Genomic DNA, 15,300 nt, shown 5'->3' on the forward strand with positions numbered 1-15,300 from the left:
TTAACTAGTGTTGTGCAGTTTCCACAGAGGCATGCAAAACTAGAAAAAACACCTGAGTCCAGTTTCCCTGTTGTCAATGAACTATAGAACTGCTCTGGGTGCAGGCATTACAGATCCTCACACAAACAGGTCAAATTTCCAAGAGACATTGGAACTAGAGGGTAATTACAGATACATTCTAACACCCTACCAAAAGGTAAATTAGGCACTGAACTTGCAGCATGGCAATGGCAAAGCACATTCCCTTACTCCATAGTACATACAGTCATCATGGCTGTGTAGAAGGATGTTTTCCTTTTTTTTTTTCTAGGAGGCAGAGCAAAGAACCCTTAACATCTTCCCCTCACGGACAAGAGCCTACTTGTCTACTTTATCCTTACCCATACAATAATCTGCATTCAGACTTTGTTGTTTCTTCATTTCTTTTTTCTTTTTTAAGAGAAAGGACAAAATATGTGAGCTTTGTTACAATTTTTGAAGTTCAATCAAGAAAAAGGAAGCACAAGTTTTGCATTTAAACTGTATCTACAAGTAGACAAGTTTATCTGCAACAGGAGCTCTGGCAACATCTTTCAAAAGAAGAATTTTGGATGTTCCATCCCTGGAAGTGTTTAAGGCCAGGGTGGGCTTTGAGCAACCTGGTCTAGTGGAAGGTGTCCCTGCCCATGGCAAGAGGGTTGGAATTAGATGATCTTTAAGGTCCCTTTCTTTAAGGCCCCTTCCTACCCAAAACATTCTATAATAAGAAATCTGCTAAAAAGACACTTCTCAAAAATGATAATAATAATCTTGAATTCTTCTTTTTCTTTGCATGTTTATCTGCCAGTAGTTTTTATCCACTTTTCAAAAAACTATTTTTGGAATAGGACCCAATAGCTGGACAGGGACCGAAACTATCGGGTATTTGCCAAGGTCCCCAGAACATTTTACAGATGCTGTGTTAAATCATTTTTTGACATGCAGTTTAAAACCAAGCTAGGCTAACCTAAAAACAGTCCCAGAAAAGTAATAAAGGAGCTGGACATTTGCTTTGAGAAAAAAAAAAAAAAAAAAAAAAAAAAAAAAGCTTGTTAAAACACCCTCCTGAAGGGAGAGAGATTGTTGCCCCTCTACTGTCACGTAAAAGTCTTAAATTTTCCATAAACACATTTGTGCTAAATGTTCAGGATAATGCACAGTTGAAACACTCCTGCAAAGGGTGCAAGGCATCCATAGCCTTCCTTCTGCTCAGCAGGGAGAGGGCTGTGCAGCTCCAAGCACACAGGCAGAAAGCAGATCTCAAATTCTTTCTCCACCACTATGAAGCTTTTCTCGTCTCTCTCACTGAGAGCCCCAAGGCTACCTTTAAGCAAACTCTGCAACACGGAACACATTACCTACAGCTGGTCCTGCTGCACTGCAGGCACGAGCATCCCTTCTAAGGGAGAGCCAGAGCCCCCTCCCTGCCATACTCCCCTTCTCTCTTTGCACTACCTTGTATTTGAGGGATTTGGCATCAACTGGGCTCCGTGTCAGCACTGTGTACCTCCCCCTCTGCTACAAGTCCAACAGAATTGCCAAACCTGGCAATTCACAGCAACTCAACTTAGAAGAAGAAAGTAGAGACTTTAACTAAATAATTATTCCAAACAACACTGGAAATCAGAAAATTATGTGATATACTTTACAGCTAGATTTCAGCTTTCAAACTTGATTTAAAGTGAAACAAGAATGCAGAACAGGACTTAAAGCTATAAGAAATAACAAAACTGCTTTGGAAAAGTCAGCTACCCACAGGTGTCAGAGATCACTGGTATGGTTTTTTCAGAGTGCCAGGGATTTACTTTTATCTTGATAGTGATAGTAAATATTTTGCTTAAATAGCCAATACCATAAAGTCATCACTACAAGACAATCTCCTTTGTTAGTCACACAAACTGTTTTAAAGAGGTCTTCAGCGGAAGGCTGAGTTTCTAAAGGCCCTTAAAAATACACGTGCCTTACCACTTACTGAAACATACAAAAACATAAACAAGATGTATGATCAAAGGCAAAGCCTGGTCCCTAAAATGAACAGTAGGATCCTACTGGTCACAATTGGTCTCATTCATCTTACATGCTGTGGCAGTAAGGCTGTTATTGGAAATAACAGACGAAAACACGGTCTTAACTGGATGAAAAGAAATACCTTAGAGCTTAATTTTAAGATCTTATTAAGTTTGTGTTTTCTACCTTTATTTTTTTCTATGGTTGCAATTCTAGAGGAAAGACTCCTGTGCTATATTAGATTAAAGTACTGACTTGGGAACGATCATTCCCGAATTGTAGTTCCAGCTCCAATACTCACATGCTGCAGCAGGGCAATTCAATTAACCTTCCTCTGTATTTGCTTACCTTCCTGTGTAATGGGGATAATATCTGAAAAAAAGGGCTCTATAAAGCTTAATCTTTATAAAGCTCCCAAGATGAAATGGAAATGTGCCATACAAAATAAAACGTGCACAAATAAAAAGTGCATAAATAAGCCACCTTATACAAGAGTTAGTTGGAAAAAAAAAAAAAAAAAAAAAAAAAAAACTGAACAATTATCCACCAAAGAAAGCTGCTTTCTTGAAGTCAGAATGCTTCACAAAAATCACATTCACTGTGCTGGCATTTTTTTTTTTTAACCTTTTTTTAACCTTTGAAGTGAAGGGTTCATTTGCAATTGGATTTAAAAAAAAAAATTAAATATGCTCTATAAAATGGCATTTTTTCTTAAACTTTGGAAATAGTTAAAAACTTTATTTTAAAGCTCAAATATTTTATTTCCTTCAAACTGACTTTTGAGTAATTTTTTTTATAATCTGAATATGCAGAACTTAATCTTCAGTTTCCGTGTTAAAAACAAAGTAATTTTCAATTACATGCTGCTGCCTTGATATGACTCTTGTGAATTCCGTCTGTACCCATATATTCAATTGAAGCTATTCTTAATACGTTTTAAAATAACTCTAATTTGTTTATATTTAAGAAACTATTCATTAAATGTAAGGCATTAATTAATCCCCCCCAAAAAACAAACAAACAAACAAACAAAAACACTTTATGCTGAATTAAGCCCTACTGCCCAGGTTAGAGGATTAGTGTTTTTTTTTGTTTGTTTGTTTGTTTTTCTGTTTTCCATTCTTTCTACAAATGTTATGTAACTTGAATTCACACTAAATACTGTGGTTTTTTTTTTCTGTCTTTGTTGCACTTGTTTTCATACATACTGGCTGAAAACACTAACCCTTGGAAGAATGAAACTGCTATAGTAAGTTCTCTTGATTTCTTTTCCTTGGTTAACTTTATCTACCATCTATCTTTATCTATCTGGGGGCAAGGAGGAGAGAGACAGTGCAGGCCTGGGAAGTCCTTAACAAGTTATACACAGCCATTACCTCAAAATTCTGCAACCCATCATGATTTTTTTTACTGAATTAAAGCACAAATGTCTCACCCCAAAGCGCACTTATATAAGCACTGTGATATACTGCTTTCCATCCGAGCTCCTTTGCAGGGGATACCCAAATTAAACAAGGCGCTTAAAACAAATCTGTTTCTCCCATAGTTTAGGGTAGATTTTTTCATTTGATCCTGTGAGGTCATTAGGCCCAGATCAATGCAGGGACTGGATGAAATTCAGATATGTAGGCAGAAAAGAGCAGCCTTCAAATAACCTGCCTAGCCTCTGAGCCCCTACGGGCTTTGGATTTCACAAACTGCCTGAAAAATACCTGAACCCTGACTCTGTACATGCCCGAGTTGTTCAGCAATGTCAAAGCAGGAACAGATCTTCAAAGTGTACACCAAACCAAGCCCTCCTGCTACCCTATGAGCACTTGTATATAATTTAAAAACAGAAAAACAGGGTTCATATCTTATCAGCTGCCCCTTGGACAGTATCTCACTGGCTAGAAGTGCTTGGCACTACCTTAGGGTCCCTCAGTCAAGGAAGGGTACCAGGATCTCCCCTTCTCCCATATGTAAAGGCTCTCGAGTTCAATCAAGTGATAACCTATTCCTGATTACTCCTGATTACCTAAGTCTTACTCTCAGCAGCTACTGTTACCCAAGTCTTACTCTCAACAGCTACTGCCTTCAATTGAAAGGTTTCAGTTTGTTTTTTTTTTTTTTTTTTTTTCCTTTTAGCTACAAGGTTTGAAGTTGCAAACAGCTCCAATTGATACTTGTAAAATAACACAGAAAACTACCCACCTATTTCCAGCTATCAAACCACTGCTTGCAAGTTATAAATGAATAAGATTTGTCAATCCATTTTACTGAAGGTATTAATTAAAAAGCATTTGAATTACACCTATGGAAACTCTGGTGTGCATGTGTCTGCATATAGTTTCAGATTATATTTAGTCTAATATGGCACATTTTAAGCCATACAAAAATATATATTTTTTTAAATTAAACTTGACACAACTTTCCTGAAGAAATAGGCTGTCCAAACTATTTAAAAGATGCAGACAAAGCTTTTTTTTTTTTTTTTTTTTTTTTTTTTAATTAAACTAGATCAGTGACACAGGGAATCAACATTCTATCCAGGGCAGAAACACTCTCTGTGACAAAGCTGAAAAAATATTATTTGCAATAATTTAGGCCAGTGATTCCTAAAGACCTCCAACATAAATTTGCCTTCCTGGGGCTTCCTCAGGTGCTGCACATCACATAACTCACCGTCATAATCAGGTTCACACCTTCTGCTCTTTGCAAATTCAAGGTAAAATGCAGCTCAGCTGAACTATGGTAACTCATTAAGCCACAGTACTCAGATCAAACGTTTGGGTCCTGCAAAGGAAGTAGAGCAAAACCTGTTTCATGAACAGCAAATTATATGTTTAATCAATACCATTACTTTGCATCAACTCAACTAGATCTGACGACCAACAACAAGATGTTCCCCCACTCTAGTCATGAAGTGTTATTGGCTAGAAGATTTTAGGGAGATGTAATCACCACCAGTAGTTAGGCCATATCCTTCAAGCTATTTTTAAATCAATACTAAGATGTTATTTTCAGGGCTATTTGCTAACCTGCAAAATATTTTTTTCCCCAAAACATCCAAATAAATCTTGCTACTCTATTCCCAGAGAAGCTGCTTGAATTCCTCTTCCAACCACCAACAGGCGAACACCAGACTTCTATACTAAGGATTACTAGACACACAGAAACACACAATCAAGGGTCTTTTTCTTAAGCAACCACTTGATTTTGTGATCTCTGAAAAGCAGGACATGCATACACACACATCCAAAAGCCAGAAACTTCCCCAAATGCCCTAACACTTACTACGCACAAATATAAGTAAAAACATATTTAATTGTTCCTATGCTGTTTGCCTGCTACAATCATTATGAGACCTTCTGGCTATTGCTTTTACAGAAAAAAATAAGTGAATCTTTCCTGCCTCACACCCTATATAAGCTATAGCTTATAGAATATAAATATAGCTTCAGTAAAACAGCAGCAAAGAAATCAATACCTTACTCTTCTGTTGACTCTGCCAGTGACTTCAAGCACATTTCCAACATAACCAGTATGTGACATGTTTGCCTCTACCAGCATAAAGGAACTTGACATTTGACCCTTGCCCTTTTTCTGAATAACATAAATGCAAACCTGTGAGAGTCTGCCAATGTGGAAAAGTCTCCAGCTCTCCAGGAAGAATAAAAATAAACTGAAATAACTGGTGCTTCTATGCTTCACACCAATGGACCTGTACATCAACATTTAATGAATAATTCATGCACGCATCATTTATGACTCCGCAGCAATATTCCTAGCTTGGTGCCTTACATACAGAAGTCTCAGTTTAGTAAAGCGGTGACAGAAAGCAACAGCAAGATGGACCCCTGGGATGCACCTGCAATGCAGCTGGCAAACCAGTGCACAGACCAATGGAAAGACTGACCTTGGGAGAGAAGGAAAAGGTCCTTCTGAAGCTGGGGAGGACCAGACTCCAGACAGCCTCACTGCAGCAGCACAGCAGGGACCAGTTCTGGTAAGACCTCATAAAAGTTACCTTATGGGCATCTCTTACTGATCAGAATGCCATCCTAAAGCATTCACATTTACCTCTTCGGTGAAGCTGAAGATATTTACTATTTTTTCCTGCTTGTCTGCCCTTTAAACCCCCCAGCATCATCTTAAAGTCTGACCGCTGGCTTTTGAAAGGTCCTCTTTTCACCACTACATCATATCACTTCTAGCTATGAGGTCTTAAAGGATGTGATCTTCAGTGATGGCTTATATTCTATTTTTCTCTGATACTTAATAGAAACTGTAATATCCTTGGTTGTTTTTGTTTTAATTTATTAATTTGTATATAAAACATTCCTGGTTATGGAATCAGATGTGATGGAAAAGATTTTGGTACACCATCTAACTTCTACTTATGCTCACATACAATTAGATTTTTCCCTCCAAATGCTTCACCTTTGGTTACCTAACACTTCAAGTTTCATTGTCAAACACATAAGCAACACCCATGTTCCATCATGTTAAAGGAAATTATTCCAACTAGGGGATGTAGTAGTTTATTAAACAAATCACTTCATTTTGCAGGATATGTATACTGTTTCTTTTTTTAGGTACGTTATGTTCTTTCTGCTGAGTTTTGTAAGAAGCAAAACCGTTCTGCAAATCCAGTATCTCTGTCCAAAGAGAAAATACTGCTTATGCCAGTGCGCATGCCTCTCTGCCCCATGCTTCACACTGCTCCTTTCAAGCAAACTGTTTGCATTTTGGAGATTCCTCCGAAGCCTTTTTTCCTTTCCCTTGCTTCTGTTTGTTTCTTTGGGTTAGAGACTATACGCATGTTTTGGATTGAAAGTTAGATAATCCCATCATGTCAGAAATCCATTATGGTTGTCAGAAGCCTAGAATTTTCCATCTGCATTTATTTTTTCCTAAATGAAAACGGGACTTTCCTTTTTCAGACTGTGGTTGTCAGACACCATCATATTCAGGCATCGCTATAGAGGACATATTCACGTGTTTTGCAATCCTTGTTTTCATCAGTCACAAATCGGCAAATAAAATCAAGAAGCTCTTTGAGCTTTTATACAAAGTTAATAGCACAAATATTTAGTTTTGAGTGCTATATTACTCATATTTCTATGCTAAACTGGTATCTGATTTGTTTTCCTTAATTGTATGCTAGCAAACCACATTGACTCAACCACATACTAATAGGTATATATATAGGTCCCTTCCTGCAGGTATTCCCTTTCAGTAATTCTTTCATAATAAATGCCCATGCCTTTCACATGGTGGATCAGGAGGATCTGAACACACGACCTTTTGCATCTCTCTCTGCCCCCTATGGAAAAGCTGCAAGAGGAACAGGCAATGCACCTGCACCACTGACTCCTGAAGAAATTCACAGCTAATATAGGATCATTTATTTACTTATTTTAAGACCTCATTTCTGCCCATGCTTTTTCTGTGCCACTTGTGATAACCTTGCTTTTATCATCACAGAGCAATGGCAGGTCCGATATTGTGATTCCTGAGTTACTTGTTTCTGAAGCAAAACCATGCCCTACTAGGGCAGTCAGAAGTTAACAGATACCTCTGAACATGTATTTGGCAGATTTGTGCCAAAAGTTTTGAGGTCCAAGTATGATAAATGGCTGAGATCTGAACTCTGTTTCAAACATTCATTACAATGACTGAGTATAGCATCAGCTGAATATATACAAAATGCTAATTATACCAACATTAAAAATGAGACCAGATGCTTGGGTCAGCAGGGACTGTGAACTGCCCAGAGAGACCAACCCCAGTTTGAAGAAGAGAGACAAGAGTACCCATTCTCCTGGCTCCCAGCCTATTAGCTAAAAGTTCTTATGGGAAGGGGGAAGAAGCGAATTGCCCATTTTTCCTTTTTTTTTTTTTTTAATTTATTTTTCAAATGAATGTATATAATAGTAGGTAAGTGACACTTAAGATGCCAACCAAGCCAAAAATAGTTTTCTCCTTTTCTTGACCTGACTACAGAATAAGTGTGAAAGTGAGAGCAGAGATGGCCTACTGCAGATACATAATAAAATAGGGGGGGATGTTTCTTGATAGGTCAGTGGTGCTGCTACAACTGCTCAAGACTTTGAAGCCACAAATATTTAAGCTTCCAAAGATAGTCAGGTATAGATCAGCTGGGTTTTAAGAAATTCACAGGAGAAGAAAATGTTTGGGAACTGGGACCATCATGCAGCTCAAAGCACTTTCACAGAATTCAAGTGAAAACTCTGGAGCAGTGCAGCTCTTAAGAGAAAGTTTCAAGATTTTGATTTTCTGCTGTAACACCTTCCAAATCCATGATACTGCAAGAATCTTCTCAACATTTCACCATGCAAGAACTTTGAGTTCACGGTGCAGACAGTCAGAAAAGGCACATAAAATCCAAGGCAACAATCAGCAGGAAGAGATTTAACTGTTAAACAGAAAATAATGCAAAAATAAACTTTCTCCATGAATGTGTATTGATTTCAGGAAATGCAATGTATGCCAAGTAAAAAAGAAAAAAAAATTAACAGATTTTTAAATCCTATGAAAGTCTGTTGTGTATTTTACTGCATATTGCAAGCACTGTTTCCTGGACTTTAAAAAAAGCATAAATTAATAGCACAGTCATAAAACAAACTGTAGGGTGCACACAGGCACATAAGCCATACTTTTGTCTTTCTCCTGAGACTTCCATAGGGTGGAAGAATAAAAAGAAGAGTACTAACAACATAGTTTTCTTTCAGGACTAATCATACAGCTATCTCAAACTTTTAGGATTTTTATTGTGCTAACATTCACAACAGCTATTGAACTGATGTTACCAGAAATCATTTTTGATTTATTATGTTAAATTACTTAATGTATTTTACATATAATAATGTAATTTATTATGTTAAAGTACTTAATGATATACTGGAGACAAAGTTGACTGAGAACATGGCATTTTGATGTTTTCTTTCCAGCTTTCCAGAGGTCACCCATCTATTCACAGATATTGGATGGGAATCAATGAAGGCAAACTGGGAAGGCTTCCTTCTTTAAGAACTTTATCTCCTCCATCAGGCAAATGGTAAGGCAATAATCATTCCCTGCTGTGCATGGTTGAATGAGAAGTCCCCAGCAGCATCTGTGCACATGCACTTGGAAGAAGCATCATTTCTGGATGCAGATCCAGACAGGGAGACCTCTGCTCTGCTCTTCCTGTTTAAGATTGGTGGGATGAGGAGAAAGGGCAGCAGTGTTTTGATTTGGGAAGTTTAACTGAAATTGAAAAGCAAAGCAACACAACGCTATTAACTAACACTACTGAAAAATTCATTAAACAAGTAGTATACTACTAGAGTACCATCAGAAGCACCTGAAAAAACAGCTTTTTAAATTAAATCTCATTAAATTTTTAAAATATTTTTGTTGTCTGAAAGCACAGGGGATCTTTCTTGAATGCATCTTCTTTAAGAGAACACAGATTATGTAAGATCCACGTATTTTGAATCCTAAGTAGCTATGACTAATTTGTATCATTATGCCCAAGCAAGAAGAAAACTTTAACTAAGCATCATCCGATTATTAGCTCGTTGTGAAAGAACAGCTCCCATAGAGTTCTCCAAAACAAGTAGCACACAGCAGCCAACATACCATCTTCAATTCTTCTTTGAACTGTTGCAGTAAGGGTTTAGACTCCTGAATAGGTCTTCCTGTATTTTACAATTTGCTGAGGAAACAAATTTTATGGAGAGATATTCTCGCTACAGAATTTGTTAAAGCAGAGGGGCACACAGATTTAGGAAGATGTGTTGTATTAGTTTTAAATTTCCCCAATGTAAACAGCACTATTCAGATTTTTGTTCAAATTAGTGAAATTTGAGCGTCATCACTAAACCAATATAAACAACATGCAATTCTGTTAGCTTTGCTTACATATTACTTTAGAAGAAATACTCTGAGTAATTCCTTCCACTGAGCAGTACTCATAGGCTTAAAAATATACTTGCTATCAGTAATATGGTCTTTTAGAAATATTTCAATACGTAGACCATGAAGAGACAAAAATGCAAAGTTTTCTGCTTTCCGTAAAAAAAAAAAAAAGAATACTCAGGAGGATGTTTAGTATGTTTAGTACTGTCAGATACAAAACAAAGCAAAACAAAATTTAGACTTAAACTGAAGCTAAGTTTTCCAAAAGAGGGGTATATTTTTATCCTTCTGTGGTAATAGTGGTAATCGTTCAATAACACGGACTCAATCCTATGTCATGAGGATAAATCAGAAAACAAGTGGTCTGTGATCAGAAATACTTGAGGTACTTGAGTCAACCTAAAAACAGCCTTTTGTATATATTGAACTATGGTAATAACACTAGCATTTTCTTCTACAGCACCACCTAGGGGACTTGGGCTCAGTCACTAGCCCTTTCAAAGTCCACATTTCAGGTTGCGGTCCCCAGACCCACAACCAGGGTCTGCCATTCTCAATTTCAGAAACTGACTGCTTCAGCTGTACAAGTCCTTTGAATGACTGTCAGTTATTTACTGGCTTGATAAAATGCATAGACAGCATAATTGTCAATGATTTCATCTTTATTTCTAGACTGTTAGCAAAAATGATTTTCAGTTCTGAAGAGATGGACAGGCTTCATTTTGAACAGCTCCTTTTGAGAAGGCAGCCTGTCCTTAATCTGTTTAGGATATACTTTATTGATAACGTAATTAGTGTAATGAAGTGATGAGTGTATTCCCAACTTCCATTCCTTGCTTCTGGGACTGCTTACACACTCGACAGGAGGAGTCACTAGAAATAGCGCATCACCTGCTCTGGTGGCACAGAGGAGATGCTGCTCCCTCCTTTGGCAACGAGGACCAACGAACTGCAGAAGTCATGCTGAACCTGCCACCTCCCATACAGCTCACATGAGGCACCATGCAGGAGAGGAGCAACTCCGAGCACATCAGGCTCTTACAAAGGATGGATTTTGCATATTCCTTCCTCAGGTGGCCACATGGTCCCCACGCTCCTCACACTGCTTCCCCTCACGTGCCCATCCTTCAGGCCCCAGCCCTGCTGCCTAGTGCCCACCTCAGCCACCTTTAGGTGCCCACACCCAGGACAGCTAGACACCTCAGGAGAGTTGGGTCATCTGCAGCTGGAGAAGCCTGAGAGGAAGGCTTTCTTTCCCGTAATGCAGGACGGCCAACAAGTGCAAAGCTGCCTGATGCTTTTATTTCTGCTCCAATCTCTACCTGGTCACTGCAGACAGCGCATCTTCATCCCTCTCTCCTCAAGCCGCTTAGTACTTAGGGGTATCCAGCCCTCCCCAGGCTGTTTCACTTTTCCCTTTAGTGTAGTAGAAATATTAGTGTCAAGTACATTTTTAGGTTCCATCACTTAGGCAAGGTTTAAAAAAAAAAAAAAAGATAATCTTCACTTTTGATAAATAGGCAGGTTTTGGAAAATGGTAGAGATACATTTTACTTTGGGTAAGCTTTAATTTCTGAATAAGCCAGGCTGCAACACATGCTAACAACTGGCATGCACTAGAGAGATAAAATCCAGTGAAGGAGGCAGAGCAGCAACTCTACTCACGTACCACAATTATTCAGGCAGATATTAAAATGTCAATCTCAACTAAACTGACCTTGTTAGTTTCAATTCTTCCCTAGTAAGCATTCCTATTTCTCCACAAATTTCAAGAAAATGTTTTGTTTATCCAAAGTACTTCAGACTGAGAAAGTTGACTAGACTTATGTTACTCTAAACACTACTGGAAGTCCTAAAGAAGCAAAAATCCAAAATACCTCCTTTCCATCCAATATATGAAAAAGATCCTAACTATATTTTTAAAGGTCATTCATACATCAGAAGTCATTTTAAAGTGATACTTTCAAATTCATTGAATTTCAACCATTTCAAATAAACTAAACAAGCCTACTTACTATCTTCAGATACAAGCACCTTTGGAGATAGTTCTGCATGTTGGCCACAATCTCAGTGGAAAGCTGAGATTCTAATCAGTATTATCAAGTTATCTCATTAGTATCTGAAATTTATTATTTCATAAGAAAGTAATAAAAAAAAAACGTCCTTTCAACTTACTCCATTCTATTTCTCACCACAGAACCACTTGGGTTGGAAGGGACCTTATGAATAACCTGGTTCAAACCACCTGCTGTGGGCAGGGACACCTCCTATCAGACCAGGTTGCCCAAAGCCCCATCCAGCCTTCCCTTGAACACTTCCAGGTACGGGGCACCCACAGCTTCTCTGGGCAACCTGTTCCTGTGACTCACCACCCTCAGAATAAATAAATAATTTCTTCCTACCATCCAATTTAAATCTCCCCTCTTAGTTTAAATCTTCCCCCTTTCCTATCACTATCTTTCCCTGCAAAAATGTTGCTCTCCATCTTTAAAGCCTCCTCTAAGTACTGAAAGGCCACAATGAACCTCCTCTTTTCCAGCTCCCTTGGCCTTTCTTCACAGGAGAGGGCCCCAGCCCTCTGATCAGCCTCATGGCCCTCACCTGGACCCATTCTAAGAGATCCACATCTTTCTTCTAATGAGGCCTCAGAAACCACTTTATCTTTTCTATTGTATTAATGACTACATATTTTTAAAGAAATAAACAGATCTGAAACTGATCAGCTTTTCAAGAAACAAAAAGAAGAAAAATTAAGAGCAAAGTACAATACAATTCATTTTAAGATACATACATGTGCATCTGAGAAGATTACACCATATGGTAAAGTTACATTTGTTTGTGCTTTTAATAAAATAAGCAAAAGTAGTACATCACAGCCAAGGAGGAAAGACTATAGTACTCACATCAAGTGAAATTATCTTCTAGCAAAACAGCTACTATTATAGCCATATATTAACAATGTAAAAAGGTGACAAGAAGGATCTCAGGCTCTTTTCCAATGTGTGCTAACAAATGACACCACCTAACTGAAGCATGTTTTATCTGGTCTCAGGAAAAGAAGAATGGCATACAGAAATTGAATGGAAATATCTGCCTGACTTCATAATATCTCACCTCTGAACTGTTTTTTTTTGTTTGTTTGTTTTTTAAAAGAACTTTAAGACACAAGAGCTTGGATGGTTTACAACAGGTTCTTATATCATCCCAGAGCTTTTAATAAATCCATATATTGATGGAGCATAGCCATGCAAAACACTGTACAGTAAAAATAAGCAACATACTTCGCATCATCCAGAAAGGTGCAACAGTTTTTCAGGATCTCAGAAACATAAGCTTTCATTGCACAACAAGAAAACATGATTTACCTTTGGTTGTTATCTTGATTCGAAGAGCAATGTACAAGCAATTGTGTCTCCATGGGAATCACCATGTCAGTCATAGGAATCCGTACTGCATGGAAACCCCACAAACTTGCTGGTGGGAACCACTACACAGGTAGAATCTTTGCCATAAGCTTTTAAGAGCAGTTCCGTATTAATTTGTAACCAAGTATCTGATGTCATTCTTAGGGATGAGCCTTAACCTTGAGCTAGCAGCAGAATTTTCATTTTAGACAATTGCATCATTCCTGCAGTTTACGTCAATGTATCCATCATTTCCTAAAATTAAACCGTCACATGGCATAGGAAATGTAAGAATTTACACTTATGTGCCTTCAGAAGTGAGTGAAGTGATCCTGGTAGTCTTTAAAGGTTCACCTGCGGATGAAATCTTTGTGTTTCAGCCACACCCTGTCTGCTTAGAGCAACAGTATTCTTCCTACATGCCAACATTTCCTCTCCCCGATGGGAAAACATAGATAGCATAAATGTGCTTATAGTATAATTTATCCAAGCATAGAAACTACAATAATGTATGAAAATGTAAAACTATGTCATGTTTCATAGAAAAACCTTACTGCAATGAGACCAATATCAAGGATTTCTCAAGTATGTATCAGAGTTGGATTACTAAAAATATAGATTACTAAATAAAATATAGATTACTAATGATTACTAAAATAAAATGTTCATCAGTATTAGGTGAGAAATTATGTACACTAAGTATATTCATCAGATTACATAGCACTTTATACTTGCTCCCATTCAAAATGGTTAATAATAATAATAAATCAAAACAAATATTCAAACCAGATATGCAAGGCAACACAATAATTTTGCTGTTAACAAAAAAAATTAAGTCAATAAGCCTTTAGTTCACGTTGTACAGCTTCTAATTAGTTACCATTTGCAAAGTGAAAACAGAACTTGAGGAAACAAGAGAATTAAAGAGAAAAGGACCAAGCCACAGAACATTTGAAATTATGTTTAAGAAAAAAAAAAAAATCACACCAACAAAAAACATAATGGAACTCTGTTTCTAGAGAGGTGAGTTCATTAACTACTATTTGCTCTTGTAGAAGAATTAAACAGATAGTTTTCTCTAGTATGCTGCTGGGAAAGGATTGGGCACATTTGAACCAATTCCAGTTTCATTCATCTGAGTTAAGCACCTTATTACCAAAAGGATGTTCTACTTATTTCTCACAGATCTATACTGGCATCACATGAAAGGCTATTCAGTATCCAAAGTCACAAGCTGGGATTGTTATGAGCTTCATATGATTGTTTTACAACTCTCCTACTACTGATTAATATCTCTAGCAGGGTGTTATCTTGATGCCAAAGCAGCATACTAAACTTAAACGCGATTGCTGGCACTTTATCTTCAATCAAAGGCAAATCAAAAATAGGAGTCGATAAGAGGCATACCAGTACTTAAAATTTATATAGTGACAGATGGTAAGAAGCCAACAACCTCTAAAATTTAGAAAATATAAATAAAAGGATACATTTATATCATAAGACCACCTAAAGAGAGATTTGAGATCACAGTTTTTCTACACTCTAGATGTACAAACCAGCAGGTGACGGAAGATGGGGGGGGGGGGGGGGCCAGGAACAGTAGGGAGTTACAATTTTTAGTAAAATGCTTTTCTCATTACTTGGTTGCCCCCACAGAAGCCAGCAGAGACTGTGAATGAAAATGCAAGAGTTTCCAGCTCCTCAGACCAGCACTCATCCCATCCTGTTACATCAGAGAAATGCTAAGTGTTTTGCAATCATATTTGTGTCTAAAAGAAGCAATGAAGATACAGTCAAGTCTTACAAAAGCAGTTTACAACCCCAAAATTGAACTTCAACTTGAAGTCTGTTTCAGTTTATATTTCAACTCCTTGTTTCACCTATGAAAGTTTCCACTTCTTCCTTAAAATAGCAAAGACGGAACATTCATGTTTACTTCCACACAAGAACAAAACTCCCTGAG

At 37.6% G+C, this 15,300-nt stretch overlaps 1 protein-coding gene across 8 annotated transcripts in view; it reads right to left on the minus strand.

Annotated features, from left to right (window-relative positions):
• CHRM3 (cholinergic receptor muscarinic 3) overlaps positions 1-15,300 on the minus strand; it is a 274,880-nt gene that overhangs the window by 243,275 nt on the left and 16,305 nt on the right. The gene's annotated exons all lie outside the window — the stretch shown is intronic.

This window comes from Oxyura jamaicensis, chromosome 3 (assembly GCF_011077185.1).
Source record: "Oxyura jamaicensis isolate SHBP4307 breed ruddy duck chromosome 3, BPBGC_Ojam_1.0, whole genome shotgun sequence".
NCBI classification, from domain to species: domain Eukaryota; kingdom Metazoa; phylum Chordata; class Aves; order Anseriformes; family Anatidae; genus Oxyura; species Oxyura jamaicensis.